The sequence below is a fragment of the Dipodomys ordii genome, unplaced genomic scaffold (assembly GCF_000151885.1).
Source record: "Dipodomys ordii isolate 6190 unplaced genomic scaffold, Dord_2.0 Scaffold89, whole genome shotgun sequence".
NCBI lineage: Eukaryota > Metazoa > Chordata > Mammalia > Rodentia > Heteromyidae > Dipodomys > Dipodomys ordii.
Genome location: NW_012267305.1, coordinates 9413942 through 9430390, shown reverse-complemented (window position 1 = coordinate 9430390; position 16449 = coordinate 9413942).

Sequence of the window (16449 nt, the reverse complement as noted above, 5' to 3'; positions counted from 1 at the left end):
CTTCCCGCCAGGAATAGATATAATGGGGTCATTGGCAAGTTACTATATGATGGAGCATTACGTGAGGTCTAGAACAAGGAAAGATATCCCCCACCCACCCAAATGCCAAGCCCCAAACAATCTGTGAGGGCTCCTTATCACTGGGGTAGGAAGTAATACAGAGTAAAAATCTACCCTCTTCTAGCTGAGTAGTGATAAAAATGGCTACAAGTAGCCAGGCACTGACTCACGCTGTAATCATAGCTACTCAAGAGGTTGAGATCTGAGAGTCACGGTTCAAAGCTAGTCTAGGCATTCTGTGAGACTCTGATCTCCAGTTAACTACCACAAAGCCATAAAATGCAGCTATGTATCAAGTACTAGAACACTAACCTTGAGCAAAAAACGTTCAAGTATAGAGTCTAGGTCCTAAATTCAAGCCCCAGCACCAGTACAAACATACATGCACACGCACGCGCGTGCACACACACACACACACACACACACACACACACACACGGCTAGATGTTTGAGATAGACTATCAAAAGTGTTCTCAATGGATGTCAATTGAGGATAATTGGAGTAAATATTGTATTCCTCTCTCTGAAGTCTATATTCCTCAGTAGCTCTTCTAGGGTTGCTTAAAAGGGAGGAACCAGTGTCAACAAGTAAGCATTGGAAATGGGAAGGTCAGCAATAAGCAATGGTAATCCACTGATTGAGAGGTTACTTTAAATTTACAACCTTCATCAAGTGTTAACTCCATGGTATGCACTAGATACAATGGTGACTAAGACTTAGTCCTTGTCAGGGAAATGAGTGTTTATGGGGAATATAGGCAAGGGAAGTGGTGATTGTGACAGAGCATAATAAATGCTCTAACAAGAGTAGACTCAGATCCTGTTCTGGAGGGTACAATATAAACTGTAGACTGTCCCAGTACTGATACACAAAGGGCAAAATATCTCCAAAGGATTATTTCTATATGAGGAAATGTATGATGAGGCAAGTCACCATGCGATGCCCTGAGATATGAGTTGGCATTCTGGCACAATTCTTATAGAGAGCTCATTCTTTCAATAATGCTTCCAGAGATTTATCAGTCTGGTTCCTAGGCCTACGAGAGACAGCCTCCATAATTGTGGCACCCTTATTTTGACTTTAGTCTGTATTTTTGACCTTATTCTGAGATGTCTTTTAATTTAAGTTATTGCATTTTAATGGGAAAAAAATAAAGTAACTGCAATGACTCAGAGAAGAGATCAAATTTGCTCTGCTACCACTGGTGCAGTATCATTTGATCCTTTCTGTTAAATGGAGGGTCTGTAAGGAGTGTCTGAGATTGTAAGTCGAAAATTTCTTTTCTTTTTTCTTTCTTTTTTTTCTTTTTGTCAGACATGGGGGGCCTAGGCACTATCCTTGAGCTCTTCAGCTCAAGGCACATGCTCTACCACGTGAGCCACAGCACCATTTTCTGGTGGTTCATTGGAGATAAGAGTCTCAAAGACTTTCCTGTCCGGGCTGGCTTTGAACTTCAATGCTCAGATCTCAGCCTCCTGAGTAGCTAGGATTACAGGCGTGAGCCACCAGGACCCAGAAAAAAATTCTTTGTGAGCAGAAGCACCTCAGGAAGTATGTGAATAACTTCTAATGAAATGCAGGCTAGGGAGTTCTCTAGTAATGGGTACCTGTGTTGGACAACAGGAACCCAAGAGCAGAGTGAAGTCCCCCTAAGGACAGCTAGTGACTCCTTCCTCATCCCCCACAGCAAGCTATTATCCCTTTAACTCTTACTATTGAAAGCATGGTTGAAGATGGCTAATGTGTAACAACCATCTTTAACAGTAATCTTCACTTTGTCTAATCTAATGTTTCATTATTAAGTCTATATTGGACTAAAATAAGAATGTCTCAGATTTGTTCAGTATAAACACAGCTTTGCAAATTACCCTCTTCACCCCTTCCAGATGGTAGTTAGAAATGCTGGCCAAATACAAGTATTTATTGGGTGCTTTTATGTAGGTGCCAATTTGGGTTCAAATCTCTGCCCTCTGTTTCTTGTGTGCAAATAAGTGGAAGTTTATTTTGAGAAACTAAAGGAAAAAATATGTAACACTGGATGGCATACAAACAATCAATAACCAAATTGTTTTCAGTGACCACAATCTTTGCTGGCATATTAGAATAGAAGATGAGGCAGATGGTTCCCGTATATAATGAACACTAAAGTCAATGCTTCCTACACTAAGATGCTGTGTAGTTCATTTAAGTGTTTCCATCTGGAGCTTGAAACACGTTCATATGTTCATCATTATGAGAAAGCAACTGAATTCATTATAAAGTGCTAGACTTTGCCATACTCAAAAACAAAGAGTCTGCCATTAGATTTAGGGCATTACCTTTTTTTTGTTGTTGTTGTTGGTTGTGAATGCTGAACTCTGGGCCTGGGTGCTGTTTCTCAGCTCTTCAGCTCAATGCTAGTGCCCTACCACTTGAGCCACAGTGCCAAATTCCAACTTTTTTCTGCTTATGTGGTGCTGCAGAATCGAACACTGGGCCTCGCAAGCACTCTACCACTGAGCCAACTTCCCAGCCCCTTGGACATTAGCAGCTAAGCATTACAATAAGTGAGGATACACTGACCTAGAAACTGGTAACATTCTACCCCATGGGGATTACAAAAGAAATGAAAGATGTAAACAAGTGAATAGATCATCCATTATCATGATAGATGGCAAAAAGAACAAAGTGTGGGGCTATCATGAAGGATAGTTTGGCCCTATTGCCTCTGAGTTACTATAGACATTTGGATCTCTAAGTTATGGCTGAAGGATTGCTTGGCATCCAAAGCTGCCTCCTATAGTGTGTAGTTTACTATTGGACAGGATCTGGAACAGACTAGAAAGGCAAAGAGCCAGGTTCTTCCAATATTCCCCCTTCAACACAGAACCTAGTCCTGTGTTTGCTTCCCCTACTATCTGTTATAGCTTGGACATTTGCCGCTCTGAGGTGCACAGAGTTGGAAGCCTCTGAAGTGTGTGGGAAGCTACCCAGACTACAGGCTACATAGCCATTGAAGCTACAGGTGGTTTCCACTATGCAAAGAAGGGAGAAGCTTCTACGGCTGACAAGTGACCCTTGACCATCTTCATGTTCAGCACCCATAAGGCACCACACGATAGGGCATGAGTAGAATCTTCTTATGACCCACTGGGCCTCCTCCACGTGGAAGGTTTCAGTATTATCGATCCCTGAAAAAACTTCAATTCTTTGACCTTTTTTTTTCCTTTACAAGATGCATTCATTTCACCTGTTTTTCATTTAAAAGCTAGGAGTTCAAGTGACAGAGATTGGACTGGACTCAAGTAAAAAAAAAAATACAGCAATTGTTTGAGAAGCACCTACCGGATATTTGGGTTCTTGTGGTTTTGTGACTTTACATTATAATTCAAACTGAATGACTTTTGAAAAGTGAGAAAATTCACTTTGTGCCCTTAACTTACAATCCTCCTGGAAGGGATATATAAATCCTGGGTTTGACAAATGACTACCTTAAACTTGTGCAACAATCATCCACTACCTGCTATACTACATAGGCTTCTAGCCTAGCACCAGATACTTACACCAAGGGTGCGAATTACAACAAAGCACAGATGCTCAGTCTTCATTCAACTGCTTGTTATAATGAGGACAATAAAAAGAAGCTTGAAGTTTTTTTCATGGAAGAAAGAGAATGGCTTAAGGACATATTCAAATTCAGAAATTAGACCAATCCAAATGTCTTTGCCAGAAATAACAGCTCAAATAAAAATCGTTTGTAACTCTTTCCCATTTCTGGAATGGTAAAAAATAAAATTCAGTTAAATGAAGGGGTGAGAATGTTGATGTTGATCAAGATGCATTGTACGCATAAACTGATTTTGAAAATAGCAACTCCTTTGTACAACTACATAAGCACAATAAAAATAATAAAGTAAAAAATGAAGAATTAAACATCTCAAGCATTTGTAAATGAAAATATATGGCAACATAAAGTACTACATTCTATCACTAAAATAGAAAATTCAGCAAAGCCCATGCTAATTTGTATTATGATTACTTTGTGGTTCAACATCAGTACTTACAGCTGCTCCTGTGCAGATTTATTTTTCTGTGCAACTCATGGGACTTGGACTCAGGGCCTGAGCACTGGTCCCTGAGCTTTTATGCTCAAGGCAAGCATTCTACCACTGAAACCACAGCTCCATTTCTGCGTTTTGGTAGTTTTCTGGCTCTGACCAGCAGATTCTGGCACAATGGATGAAAAATATTCATGCAGTGATATCTTAGAACATTATTAAATAATTAGTATTACAAATGGGCTCTGGGGGCTCATGCCTATAATCCCAACTACTCAGGAGAATGAGATCTGAAGATTGTGGTTCAAAGCCAGCCATGTGAATCTTATCTGCATTTAACAACCAGAAAACTGGACATGGCTCAAAGTGGTAGAGTAGTAGCATTCAGCAAAAGAGCTCAGAGACAGAGCTTAGGCCCATAGTTCAAGCCCCACCCACAACTGACAATAATAATAATAATAATAAAATATTCCAATTACCACCATGGGGCAAGGAATGAGTTTAACCTAAGTGAGAATATGGTTAAGCTGCAGCTCTCTCACACCATTTCTACTATTATAGGTTCCAATTAGCCCAGGGCAAACTTAAGGTTATAGGAAAATAGAGAAAAGGGTACATTCCAAGGGTAGATGACAAAAGACAGGAAGCACAAAGCAGTTTCAAAAAAAAAGGATCCAGGAATTTCCTCCCTAAGATAAGTGCATACACAATAAAAAAAAATAATAAAGGAATTTCACAGGAATGAATGTAAAAGGTTAAACCCTTATAATCCTGTGTCTTCCTAGTTTCCCACCAGTATCATTCATACTTCAAGCACACAGTCCAGTATCTTGCATCCATTTAGAGTCTTCACAGGGCTCTGTGGTTCCCACAGTAGTTAATTAGAGATAACAGCCTCACAGAGTTTCTGGCCTCAGCTGTCTTCAAACCAGGATCCTCGGATCTCAGCCTCCTGAGTAGTAGAATTCCAGGCGTGACCCACGAACACCTCGCTTCTTGTGCAGCTTTTATCTTGGCCTTATTTCTCTGTCCTGAAGATCATTTTCATGTGATGTTTCCTAGGCTTCCTCTTCTTCTTGAAAGTCTCTTGTGATGTCTGATCTGATTCTAATGAGCAAACAGCTGCTTCTTTTATGTAGTGTAACCAGAAGAATCATATGTTCTTTGCAGATCCAATCTCCCTGGAGAGGCCAGCTTTGACTGAAGGAAATGGCTGATTACCAAGGACATATCTAAGAATATTATTTTATTATCTTCTTGTTCCATGCATATAGATAACAGCTTTTCTATAGATTCATCTTTTTTCATTACTTTGCTTTTTGACATTCTACCAGTTTTTTCATATCATTTTGTGCTTTGCTTCACCAAAAGCAGAAACTTATTCTGATTTTTTTTTTACATGATGTGTATTTCATCTATTTCATTTTTCAGTTTGGTTCTTTGAAAAAAAATCCATTACACTTCTGTTGAGTTTACTTGCTTCAGCAGACATCCTGATTTCCTCCATGCTTTCAATTTCAGCAGCAGATTTCAGATGCAGAGGATCACATTGTACAACTAAGGCTTTTTCACTCTTCACTAGTGGCAGTTTTGTGCCCTTTGCACTGGAAGACAACCTAGAAAAACTATTAGCCCTTAAGGACACACACATCAAAAGCTTCTCTTATCCCAGAACTAACAAAGTGCAAAGAAAATCCATCATCCGACCTGAGGGACAATACAACTCAGCTCTTCAGTTCATTAACACGTAACCCACTGAGAGAGCAAGATTACAGCAGCATCCTTAAATCCCCTAGCAGATAAGAAGTTGTGACTCTTCCCTGTTTCCTGCCTCGGACCTATCTCCCACTAGATTCTTAGGCTTCTAGCCAGCAAAAAGTATAATATCCCATAGTTTCGTTACCATCCAGAGATCCTGATACAGTGTATACTTGAATGCACCATCACCTCACCTGCTACTGACGTGTTCAAAATAGGAATGGAAGAACATGGCATGTGAATAAGAATCTGGAACAATTGCACTCAATCTTTCATATTTCTAAGTTTATTCTAGTATTAATATTCATTATGTGTTTGTCAACTGTAGTTCATGGGCCAAATCTAGTTTCCCAATTCTTTAGGGTGCATCATGAGATAAGAATTATTTCTATGCCATTTAATGGCTAGAAGTTGTTTTGTTAACTTCTCTCATTGAATACATCTCTGAGTACTGAGTTCGTGAGCTGAATTCAAAAGTGTAATATAAATTTCCTGTAAATAATGGCAGGAAATAGGTGAAGAGAAATTACTACAAGGTTGTTAAATAGAAATAAAATGGTAGAAATAAGGCCACTTATGCTAGTAATCACAATACACTATTATTTTGTGTGTATATGTGCAGTCTTGGGCTTGAACTCAGGGCCTAGACACTGTCCTTGAGCTTTTGTACTCAAGAGGAGTGATGTACCACTTAAGCCACAGCTCAACATTCAGCTTTTTGGTGGTTTATTGGAGATAAGAATCTTATAGACTTTCCTTCCTGGGCTAGCTTTGAACCGTGATCCTCAGATCTCAGCCTCCTGAGTAACTTATGATTCATTAGCACTCCAGTAACAATATACTTTAAAGGGTGACGTCCTATTTCAACAATGATTCTCTAATTGGGTTTTCCAATACTTAATTGTGTGGTTTGTTTTTTTTTAAAAAAGAAGCTCACCTAAAAAAACAATAAAGAAAGATCAGAAACCAAGTGAGGACAAAAGAAAAGATAGAGAGTACTTGAAAAATAGTATCTTGAGGGCTGGGAAGGTGGCTCAGTGGTAAAGTGCTTGCCTTGCAAGCCTGAGGCCCTGGGTTCGATTCCTCAGCACCACATAAGCAAAAATAAAAAAGCCGGAAGTGGTGCTGTATACACACACACACACACACACACACACACACACACACACACACGTATGGTTAAGTTATAGATCTTAGATATGCCAGTTAGCATATTTATCATCACTTTTGTATTGAGAACATTTAAGAGTTGGTATCTTTAAAAGTTTTCAAGTATGTACCCCATTATTATTCTAGTATTATTATTCACCAAGCTTCACCATTGATCTCTAGAACCTCTCACTGTCTGACTGATACCATCCTACAACTCCTGACAACTCTATTCTATTCTTTGAGTTCCAAAAGAGATCATGAAGTATTTTTTTCTGTGCCTGGATGATTTCCCCTAACATAACATGTTCCCATTGGTTACAATGACAGGATTTCCTTCTTTGAGGCTGAATAATATTCCACATATGTACTTTGTTTCCTTTACTTATTCATCAGTCAGTGGATAATCACTTTCACTTTATATCTTGTGAATAGTGCTGTGAAAAACATGGGAGTACAGGTAGATCTTTACATAGATTCCATTTGCACCACACACACAGACACACAGACACACAGACGCACAGACACATGAACACACACACACACACACACACACACACAGCCATGAGATTGCCAGACCATGTGGTAGTTCTATTTTAATTTGGGGAGAAACGTCATACTCTTTTCTATAATGGCAATACTAATTTACATTCTTTCCAATATGTCCAAAATGAACTTTACAACTTTGGTGCGGGGGGGGGTGGAAGAGGGGGGCGAGCGGGGAGGATTGGGTGGGGAGGCAGGGGGGAGGATGGGAAGGGATGGGAAAGGGAAACAAAGGAGGAGGCTACAATGCTTGATAAGAGATGGACTCATTATCTTGCCCATGTAATTGTAACCCCTCTGTACAGTATGTTCACAATGAAAAAAAGAAAAAATAATTCTATTTTTTCACATGCTTCAGTAACAGCAGTGTATATATATATATATATGTATATATATATATATGTATATATATATACATATATCATCATCATCATCATCATTATTTGAAGTATTGGGCTTTGAACTCAGAGCCTCATGCTTTCTAGGTAAGTTTTCAACTACTTGAACTATGAACCAGCCTACTTGCTTCCTTCAAATACGGTCTCAAGTTCACGCTTGGGTCAGATTCAACCTCAGTGCTTCTGTTCATACTTTTTGTATAGCAGAAATGACAAACATGTACACCATAGGGCCTAAATTTTTATTGGTTAATATGGGGATTTCACAAATTTCTTCGGTCTGAGCTAGCCTCTAACCATGAGCCTCTGAATCTCCACCTCCCATGTAGGTAGGATTACAGGTGTGACACGCCACACCTTGCTTAACCTTTTGATACTAGCCACCTGAGGCATGTGACGGACTATTGATTACATTGTAATTTTGAATTGGTTCCCTGATAATCAATAATGATGAGCATTTCTTCCCCCCCCCCAGAAGTATTTCAACTTTGTATGATTTCCTGCGAGAAATACCTATTTAGGACTTTCACCTCTTTTACAATCAGGTCATCTTTTTGCCATTTAATTATTTGAAAAGCTGCGGGAGCAAGGCAGGTGCTCACCGAGTCCTTCATGAGATGCAAAAATAAAAATGAAAAATGTTGCTGAGGTGTCGTCATAGATCAGAGGAATTTTTTGCTAACATGAAAAACAAAAAGATTTCCAAAATCACATTGGCCCTAGGCAATCTAAGTGTGACCTGCTACATTCACTGTTTACTTAGACTTTTTTGTTTGTGCAATCTGGACTCTGTATGTGGTAGTAGCTTACATTTAGCTCAAAAGGTCTCAGAGAATTATTTATCAAGTAATTGTGCTGCAGTACTGTTCCCTACCTGGCTCTCATTTATTCAAAAGGGATAATCTTTTCAGGGGTTCTAATGCACCCCAATTTAGGCCCAGCTATATTCTCTCCTCTGTACAGCAGTCACTTTCTTCCATGTAGGAAGCATTACCAACTGCTGTCAATATTATTGATATTTACAAGCATAAAGGGAGATCTTAGCTTTTAAATTATACATGACATTTTCACAGGTTTCAAATGTAATCAGCAAGACAGAATATTAGTATTTTGTTATTTAGTTCTCTCTTCCTTGTTTCCTTCCTCCCTTCTTTATTTGTGCTGGTCTTGGGGCTTCAACTCAGGGCCTAGGCACTGTCCCTGAGTTTCTTTGGCTCAAGGCTAGCAGTCTACCACTTTGAACCACACCTCCACTTCTAACTTTTTTGGCGCTCAATGGGAGATATGAGTCTCACGGATTTTCTTGCCCAGGCTGGCTTTGAACTGCAATCCTCAGATCTTAGCCTCTTAAATAGCTAGGATTACAGGCATGAGCCACTGATGCCTTTCTTCCTTCCTTTCTTCCTTCTTTTCTTTGTTCCTTACTTCCTTTGGTGGTATTTTGTCAGGTCTTGCAGTACTGGGATTTTAACTCAGAGCCTCATGAAATGTGCTAGAAAGTCAGTTTGCTACAGGTTTATTAATGATTTTGATGTTTATCAATTTTATCGATTTGTTCCAAGTCAACTTTTTGTGCCACTTATTGAATCTGGTTCTTTATTTTCAGTTTCATTAATTTCTGATCTTACTATTTCCTTCTTTCCACTTTGGTTTTAATATGCTATTCATTTTCTAGTTTTTTGAGGTAGGAGCTTTATTGATTTGAAACTTGTTTGGATTTACAATATATTTCATAGCATAAATACTTTATACATACCAGTGTGCTTGTATCCCATGCATTTTGATATGAATTATTTTTATTTTCATTTTATTCAATGTATTATGTTTCATTTATATTGAGATGTTGCTGTATGACTAATGGATTATTTGGAGAATGTTTTCAAATTTTCCATGTATTTAGAAATCTTGTACTATATATTGCCAGTTGAGTATGAGTTTGATTCTGTTCTTGTAAGAGAACAAACTATGTAATTTCAATTCTTTTCAATATCTAGAAGTCTATTTTAGGGACTAGAAGACAGTATAACTATGCGAAGGTCTTGTGGGCACTTTGGAAAAAATGGGATTTTTCTGTGTTTGTCAGTGAAATTCTGTTTGGTTACCACATTGCTCAGATTGTCCTAGCCATTCTTTCTGTGTCCCATTAGTTTGTGGGATTGTTTCTACTTTATACAGCACCAATTCATAGATATTTTGTTACTCTAGTGAAGTGAATGAATACATCTAGTATTGCACATAGTTTCTCTCCATTAGGACAAGAGCAGCTACAGTTTACTAAAGAAAGTAATCTGTATCACATTGTAATTATGCTAAGTATAGTCCTCAGGTTATACATTAACTCTCTCCACTTGCTCAACTCTCCATCTACTCCCCTCTCACCTGATTATCTCTGTTTATCTCTGTGTGGTAGCTTTTTAACTTTTAATTTTTAATTTTGCAATACTTTTCATCTTGTGCCTGGCTCATTTCACTGAAGACGATGTTATTCAGGTCCACCTACATTGTGACAAATAAAAGATTTCTTCTATTTTAGGACAGTATAGTATTCCATTGTGTGTTTATATATATATATATATATATATATATATATATAAGCTATTGTGAATATGATAAAATAAACATAATATTTCAAACATCTTTATAAGGTAATAATTTTACATCCTTTGGGTACAGAACACACAGATGTGCTGCTGGGTCATATGCTAGTTCTACTTTTTTATTTTTTAATTTTAATTTATTTTATTGTAAAGATGATGTACAGAGGGGCTACAGTTATATAAGTAAGGTAATGCGTACATTTCTTGTCAAACATGTTACCCCCTCCCTCATTTTTCTCCCACCTTCCCTCTCCCCTGCCCTACTCAAATTGGAAAGTTCATTTCCAACATAGTGCCTTGTGAGTATTGCTGTTGTGTTGGTTTACCCTTTGTTCTTTGTCTCACAATTTTGTTACTGTTCTTCCCTTCCCAAATCAGATAAATGTATATCCAAGACACAGGGTACCATAATCAAAACTAGTGACAACAAAGGAGAAACAAAAGGGGGAAACATGAAAGAAAAAAGAAATAACTTCACACAATACATTAAAAAAAACAATCCTCTTGTTTCTATATCATTGAGTTCAGTTCTATTAGCATCATTTTGTATGGTCATATGTAAATAGCTACTGAGCTATTGTGACCCTCTGCTAGGACAATCCTAGACATAGTCTAATTATTACAATGAGGGAAACCATGGAGTATATGTTTCTTTGGGTCTGGCTTACTTCACTTAATATGATTTTTTCCAAGTCTTTCCACTTCCTTATGAACAGGGTGGGTGTAATTCTTTCTGATGGAAGCATAGAATTCCATTGTGTACATATACCACATTTTCTTGATAAATAGAAAGCCCACATATTGGGAGAAGATCTAGCTATAGAACAGACAAGGACCTCATGTCAAAAATATACCTAGAGGGGCTGGGAAGTTGGCTCAGTGGTGGAGTGCTTGCCTTGCATGCATGAGGCACTGGGTTCTATTCCTCAGCACCACATAAGCAGAAAAAGCTGGAAGTGGTGCTGTGGCTCAAGTGGTAGAGTGCTATCCTTGAGCTGAAGAGCTGAGGGACAGCACCCAGACCCAGAGTTCAGGCCCCATGACTAACAATATATATATAATATATATATTATATATATAATACATATAATACATATTTCTTTATATATATATATATATATATATATATATATACCTAGAGCTCAAAAAAGTAAACCCCCAATAACAAATCCTCAAAGAAACAACTACTCCATTAATAAGTGGGCTAAAAAATTAAAAAGAGATGTACAATACACTGTTGAACAACAAATTTTACAATTTGGATGGGGGTCAACAGGGAGTGTAGTTGTGGAAGTTGGAGGGAAGGGATGGTAAGGGGAAACAAAGTAGGAGGCAACAATGCTTGATAAGAAATGTACTCATTACTTTGCTCATGTAACTGTAACCCCTCTGTACAGTATTTTCACAATGAAAAACTTATTAAAAAGAAGGCTTTTAAAAATAATACAAAAGGTAAATAAGAATGTTAAAAATTGTGGATTATAAATAAACTTGAAAACAAAAAATTTAAAAAGAGACTTCTATGGAGAAAATGATAATAAGAATAGCCAATAGATACATGAATAAATGTTCAAACTCTCTGGCCATAAAAGAAATGCAAATTAAAACTATACTTCTTAGATGTTTAATAACCTCTGTAGTGTTTTCCATAAAGGCTTCAACAATCTACATTCCTATCCATGATTTGTCGTTTACTCCATATCCTCACCAACATTTATAAACTGTCATCTTTTTTGATAAGGAATTTCTAATGAGTATGAGGAGATATAATGGTTGTAATTTACATTTCCAGGATGATTGGTGGTGATGAGCATTTTTTTTTCATATTCATGTTAGTCATATCAACATCTTTGGAGAAATGTCTGTTCAGGTCCTTTGTCTACCTTTCAGAATTTGGTTATTTGTTTTACTGCTACTGCCCTGTACATGTTCTTTATAAATTTGGGATTTTAGAACTTCATCAGATATGTTCTTTGCAAATATGTTTTCTGAGTACATAGATTGTCCTTTCACATTAAGTGTTACCTTTGCTTTATGGAAACATTTTGTTCTATGATACCATTTTTGTTTAGTATCACTTTTGTAATCCGCCAAGCCCATGTCAATGAAATTTCTTCCTATGTTCTCTAAGGAAGTTTAGGTTTCATGGCTTTTATTTAGGTCTTTTGATAATTTTGAATTGCTCTTTTGTTTGTGGTATAAGATGAATACTTTCTTCTTTCATTCTTTTTTATGTAGAAATCCAGTTTTCCCAGTTCTATGTATTAAAGAGATTTTCCATTGCCATTGTATCTTCTTCATGATGTTGTGGAAAATTAGTTTACCATGCATCTTTGAATATATTTTTGAGTTTTCTCTTCTTTTCTGCTGGACAATATTTCTGTTATTATGTCAGTATCACACAGTTTGGATTACTGTAGCTTTGTAATATAATTCTAAATTAAGAAATATAAGGCAGCTTATTAACTTTTTACTATTTCAAATATGCAAAACTCATTTCCACTTTAATCCCTTCATCCTCCTTTTTAAAGGAAAAGAGTATCTTGGGTATTAGATGGTATTAGCACTTTTGTTTTAATCATCAGGTATTATATATAAATTGAGGAAATTGCTGCTCCAAACTTTATTTGTATATCATTTCCTTTTTTAACATATGAATTCTCTTTACTAATATTTAATGGTAAGCCTGCTAAGTGATAAATATCTTTAATTTGCAAGAGTAATAAATAGGATTCATTTTCTCTCCATTCCCAAAGGATAGTTTCTCTGTACACACAGTTTGTAGCTGACAATTCTCTTTCAGTACTTGGGAAACGTGTCACTTCTTTCTGACCTCCATGTTTTCAATGAAAAATTCACTGTAGACTTGGTGTTTACTTCCAGGTAATTTATCACTTCTTCTAGGTTGCTTATAATTTTTTGGCTTCTCTCTCATTTTAAAAGTAATTAAAATTTATTACTGTCATTACAGCATGCCTGTTTATGGAACATTCATATTCTGTAGGATTATATCTTTTGTCAAATTAGAATGCTTCACCTATTATTTATTCACATGGTCATTGAGACCTGTGCCCTATCTCAGAGTCCAGATTATACAGATGATAGAATATTTTATTATCTCATTTATCCATTATGCTGTTTCTTTTCAGCTGATTTTCTCTCTGTCCAAAATAGGTGGCCTCTATTCTTCTGTCCTCAGGTTTCTGTTCTGTGTCATTCCCACTATTATTAAGCCCATTTAGCAACTCATTTGTTTCAGTTGTATTTTTCAGTTCTATTATTTCCGTTTGGTCCCTTTTGTGACTTTTTTTTACTATTTCCTATTTTTTCTAAATTATTTCAACAGAATATATAATTGATTACAGAAACATCCTTATGATGACTGCTTTGAAATTTTTTGACAATTCCAACATCAGATTTATTTTAGTGTTGGCATCTGTTGATCATTATTTTTCTCATTCAAGTTCTGATTTTCTCATTCTTGTTCTGAAGGATACTATTGAAGTTTATCTTGGACACTTTGTCCATTAGGTTAGGACATTCTTACAGCTATATTTTCTCTTTCAGCAGGCAGCCACCCTGTTTTAGTTTAGCTGGCAGATCCTGACCTAATTTTGTAGGCTGTGGTTCCAATGACAGTTTCTTTTCAGAGACTTTATGGTGTTATTTTGGTCTGATTCTTTTATCTAGTGGCGTTGGTGTTCTCTGTATTTCTTGTTAGTTGCAGACTGAAGGGCTCAGAGGTGTATCATAGAGCCAGACTGCCAGGTATTCTAGTGGAAGGGAGTTGGGATGCCCTTATAGATATTCCCAATTACTCAAGTGTCTCTGGGAGGAGTAGATAACATAATATCTATAAGAAGGAAGAGGCTTCCAATTTTTGACCACTCACAGTTTACCAAGCTCCTTTTTCCAGTTCTTGTTGCATTTCTAATATCTTTCAGCAAGAGTAGAGACTGTCAGATTCATGGGAACCAAGAGACTTCCCAGATTGGGCTTTGAGAATGCTTTATTTTAATCATCTTTATTTTATTTTTAAGGATTTCATTAAATTTAACTTGTATAAAATAAAATCAGTCCATTGTAAGTATTAAAAGGGTGATTTTATTGTAAAGTTACATTTTTGCACAACCAAAACTACAATCTAATTTTACAATATTTTCATCACCTCAGTTTGTAATTAATCCATGTTTCCACTCGTAGCCCTAGACACCTACTTATTTCCATCAATTCTCTATAAATTAACCTTTTGTGGTTATTTTATATAACGGTAATCATACAACTGTAGGGTATTTTGTGCCTGTGTTCTTTTGAAGTTTCAGCTATACTATTGCACATATTCGAATTTTTAGTCCTTTATATTGTAAATACTAATTCATTGTACAGATATGCTACATTTGGCTTATATTCAATTGATATCCATTTTAACAATCTTTGGTTTGAGTACCTTACGAATAATATGGTGAAAGAAACAAGGGGGAACCAATGCAATAGTGATATACACAAGACAATATGTTGGAAACGTTCTGTACAACTTGGGGGGCAGGTTAGGGGAGGGGAAAGTAGGAGAAAAATGAGAGAAGGGGCAACAAGGTCGACAAGAAATGTCATCATTACATTACTTATGTAAACTCAGTCTCCCATATACCTAAGATGACGGGTATACACTGCAGCTATGGCAAAGAAGCATAGAAGAATTGTGGGGGAGACTGCCTCAGACAAAAAAGAAATAAGACCCTATCTCAAGAAAAAAAAACCTGAAAGAATAAAATCTGGAAGTGTAGATTGAGCAGTAGAGTGTCTGCCTTTTGTCTCTGAGTTCAAACACAGTACCCACAAAAAAAAAAAACTTGGATGAACTGATTTCTGATTTATAAGCAATTCTATCAGTTTATATCCTCACTTCAAGTGTAGAAGTGCTTCCAGTTTCTCTGTTTATGACTCGAAGTTGTCATACCATATTTTCATTATTTAAACATCATTGACTTGAGTGCCTTTGAAATAGTTTGTGCTAAATCCAATGTATTTGTCCACTCAACCCCTTTGACTGCTGCTTTCCCCTGTGTATGGGTAGCACTTTACTATTCCTTTTAATATTTCATATTTTTGTTGAAAACTTCATAACTTCAACAAAATCACAGCAACTCTGTATTGAGTCACTAGGGGTTTGTTGTTAGTTTTTGTTTGCCAGTTAGTTTATGAGCTTTCTGTTCTCTCTGTGTTCAGTCTAGTGCTCTTCTAGGGAAAGCCAATAATATCTCTGCTGTTTGTAAATTCTTTCTTTTCAAAATTTTTAAGTCTATCTTCTTTTTGTTGTTGTTGTTTTTAAATTTATTTATTTGTTCATTTATTTTTTTAGAAAACAATGTACAGAGGGGTTACAATTACATGTGCAAGATAATGAGTACATTTTTTATAAAGTATTGTAACGTCGTCTTTGTTTCCCATTCCCACCTTTTCCCATCCTCCTCCTTTCCTCCCCCACAGTCCTCCCCTCTCCCATACCCCCACCACTCACAAACCAATGTTGTAAAGTTCGTTTTGGACATAACGAATTGTCCATCGTATTTTTGCTATGGGTCCACCTGTATCCCTATTGAAACGAATTGTTTTCCCCCTTCCCCTCCACAAATTATACCGACATGAAATACAGTGAAACAGTTGTTATAAAATGGTGGAGAGACTTACAAAGTAAAAAAGAAATGATCTTATGAATGTGTCATAAACAATCGCTTGAAAACAAATAAAAAACATTTTAATGCATATCTTAGGGTTCATTTCATTAACATCACCTTATCTGTTAAGTCTATCTTCTTAAAGATACCTGAAATCACTCCTTTTTGTGTGCAAATAAGCACTGTTTAGAGGTTATTCTCAAAACCCTAAGAGAGTTTGGAGAACAA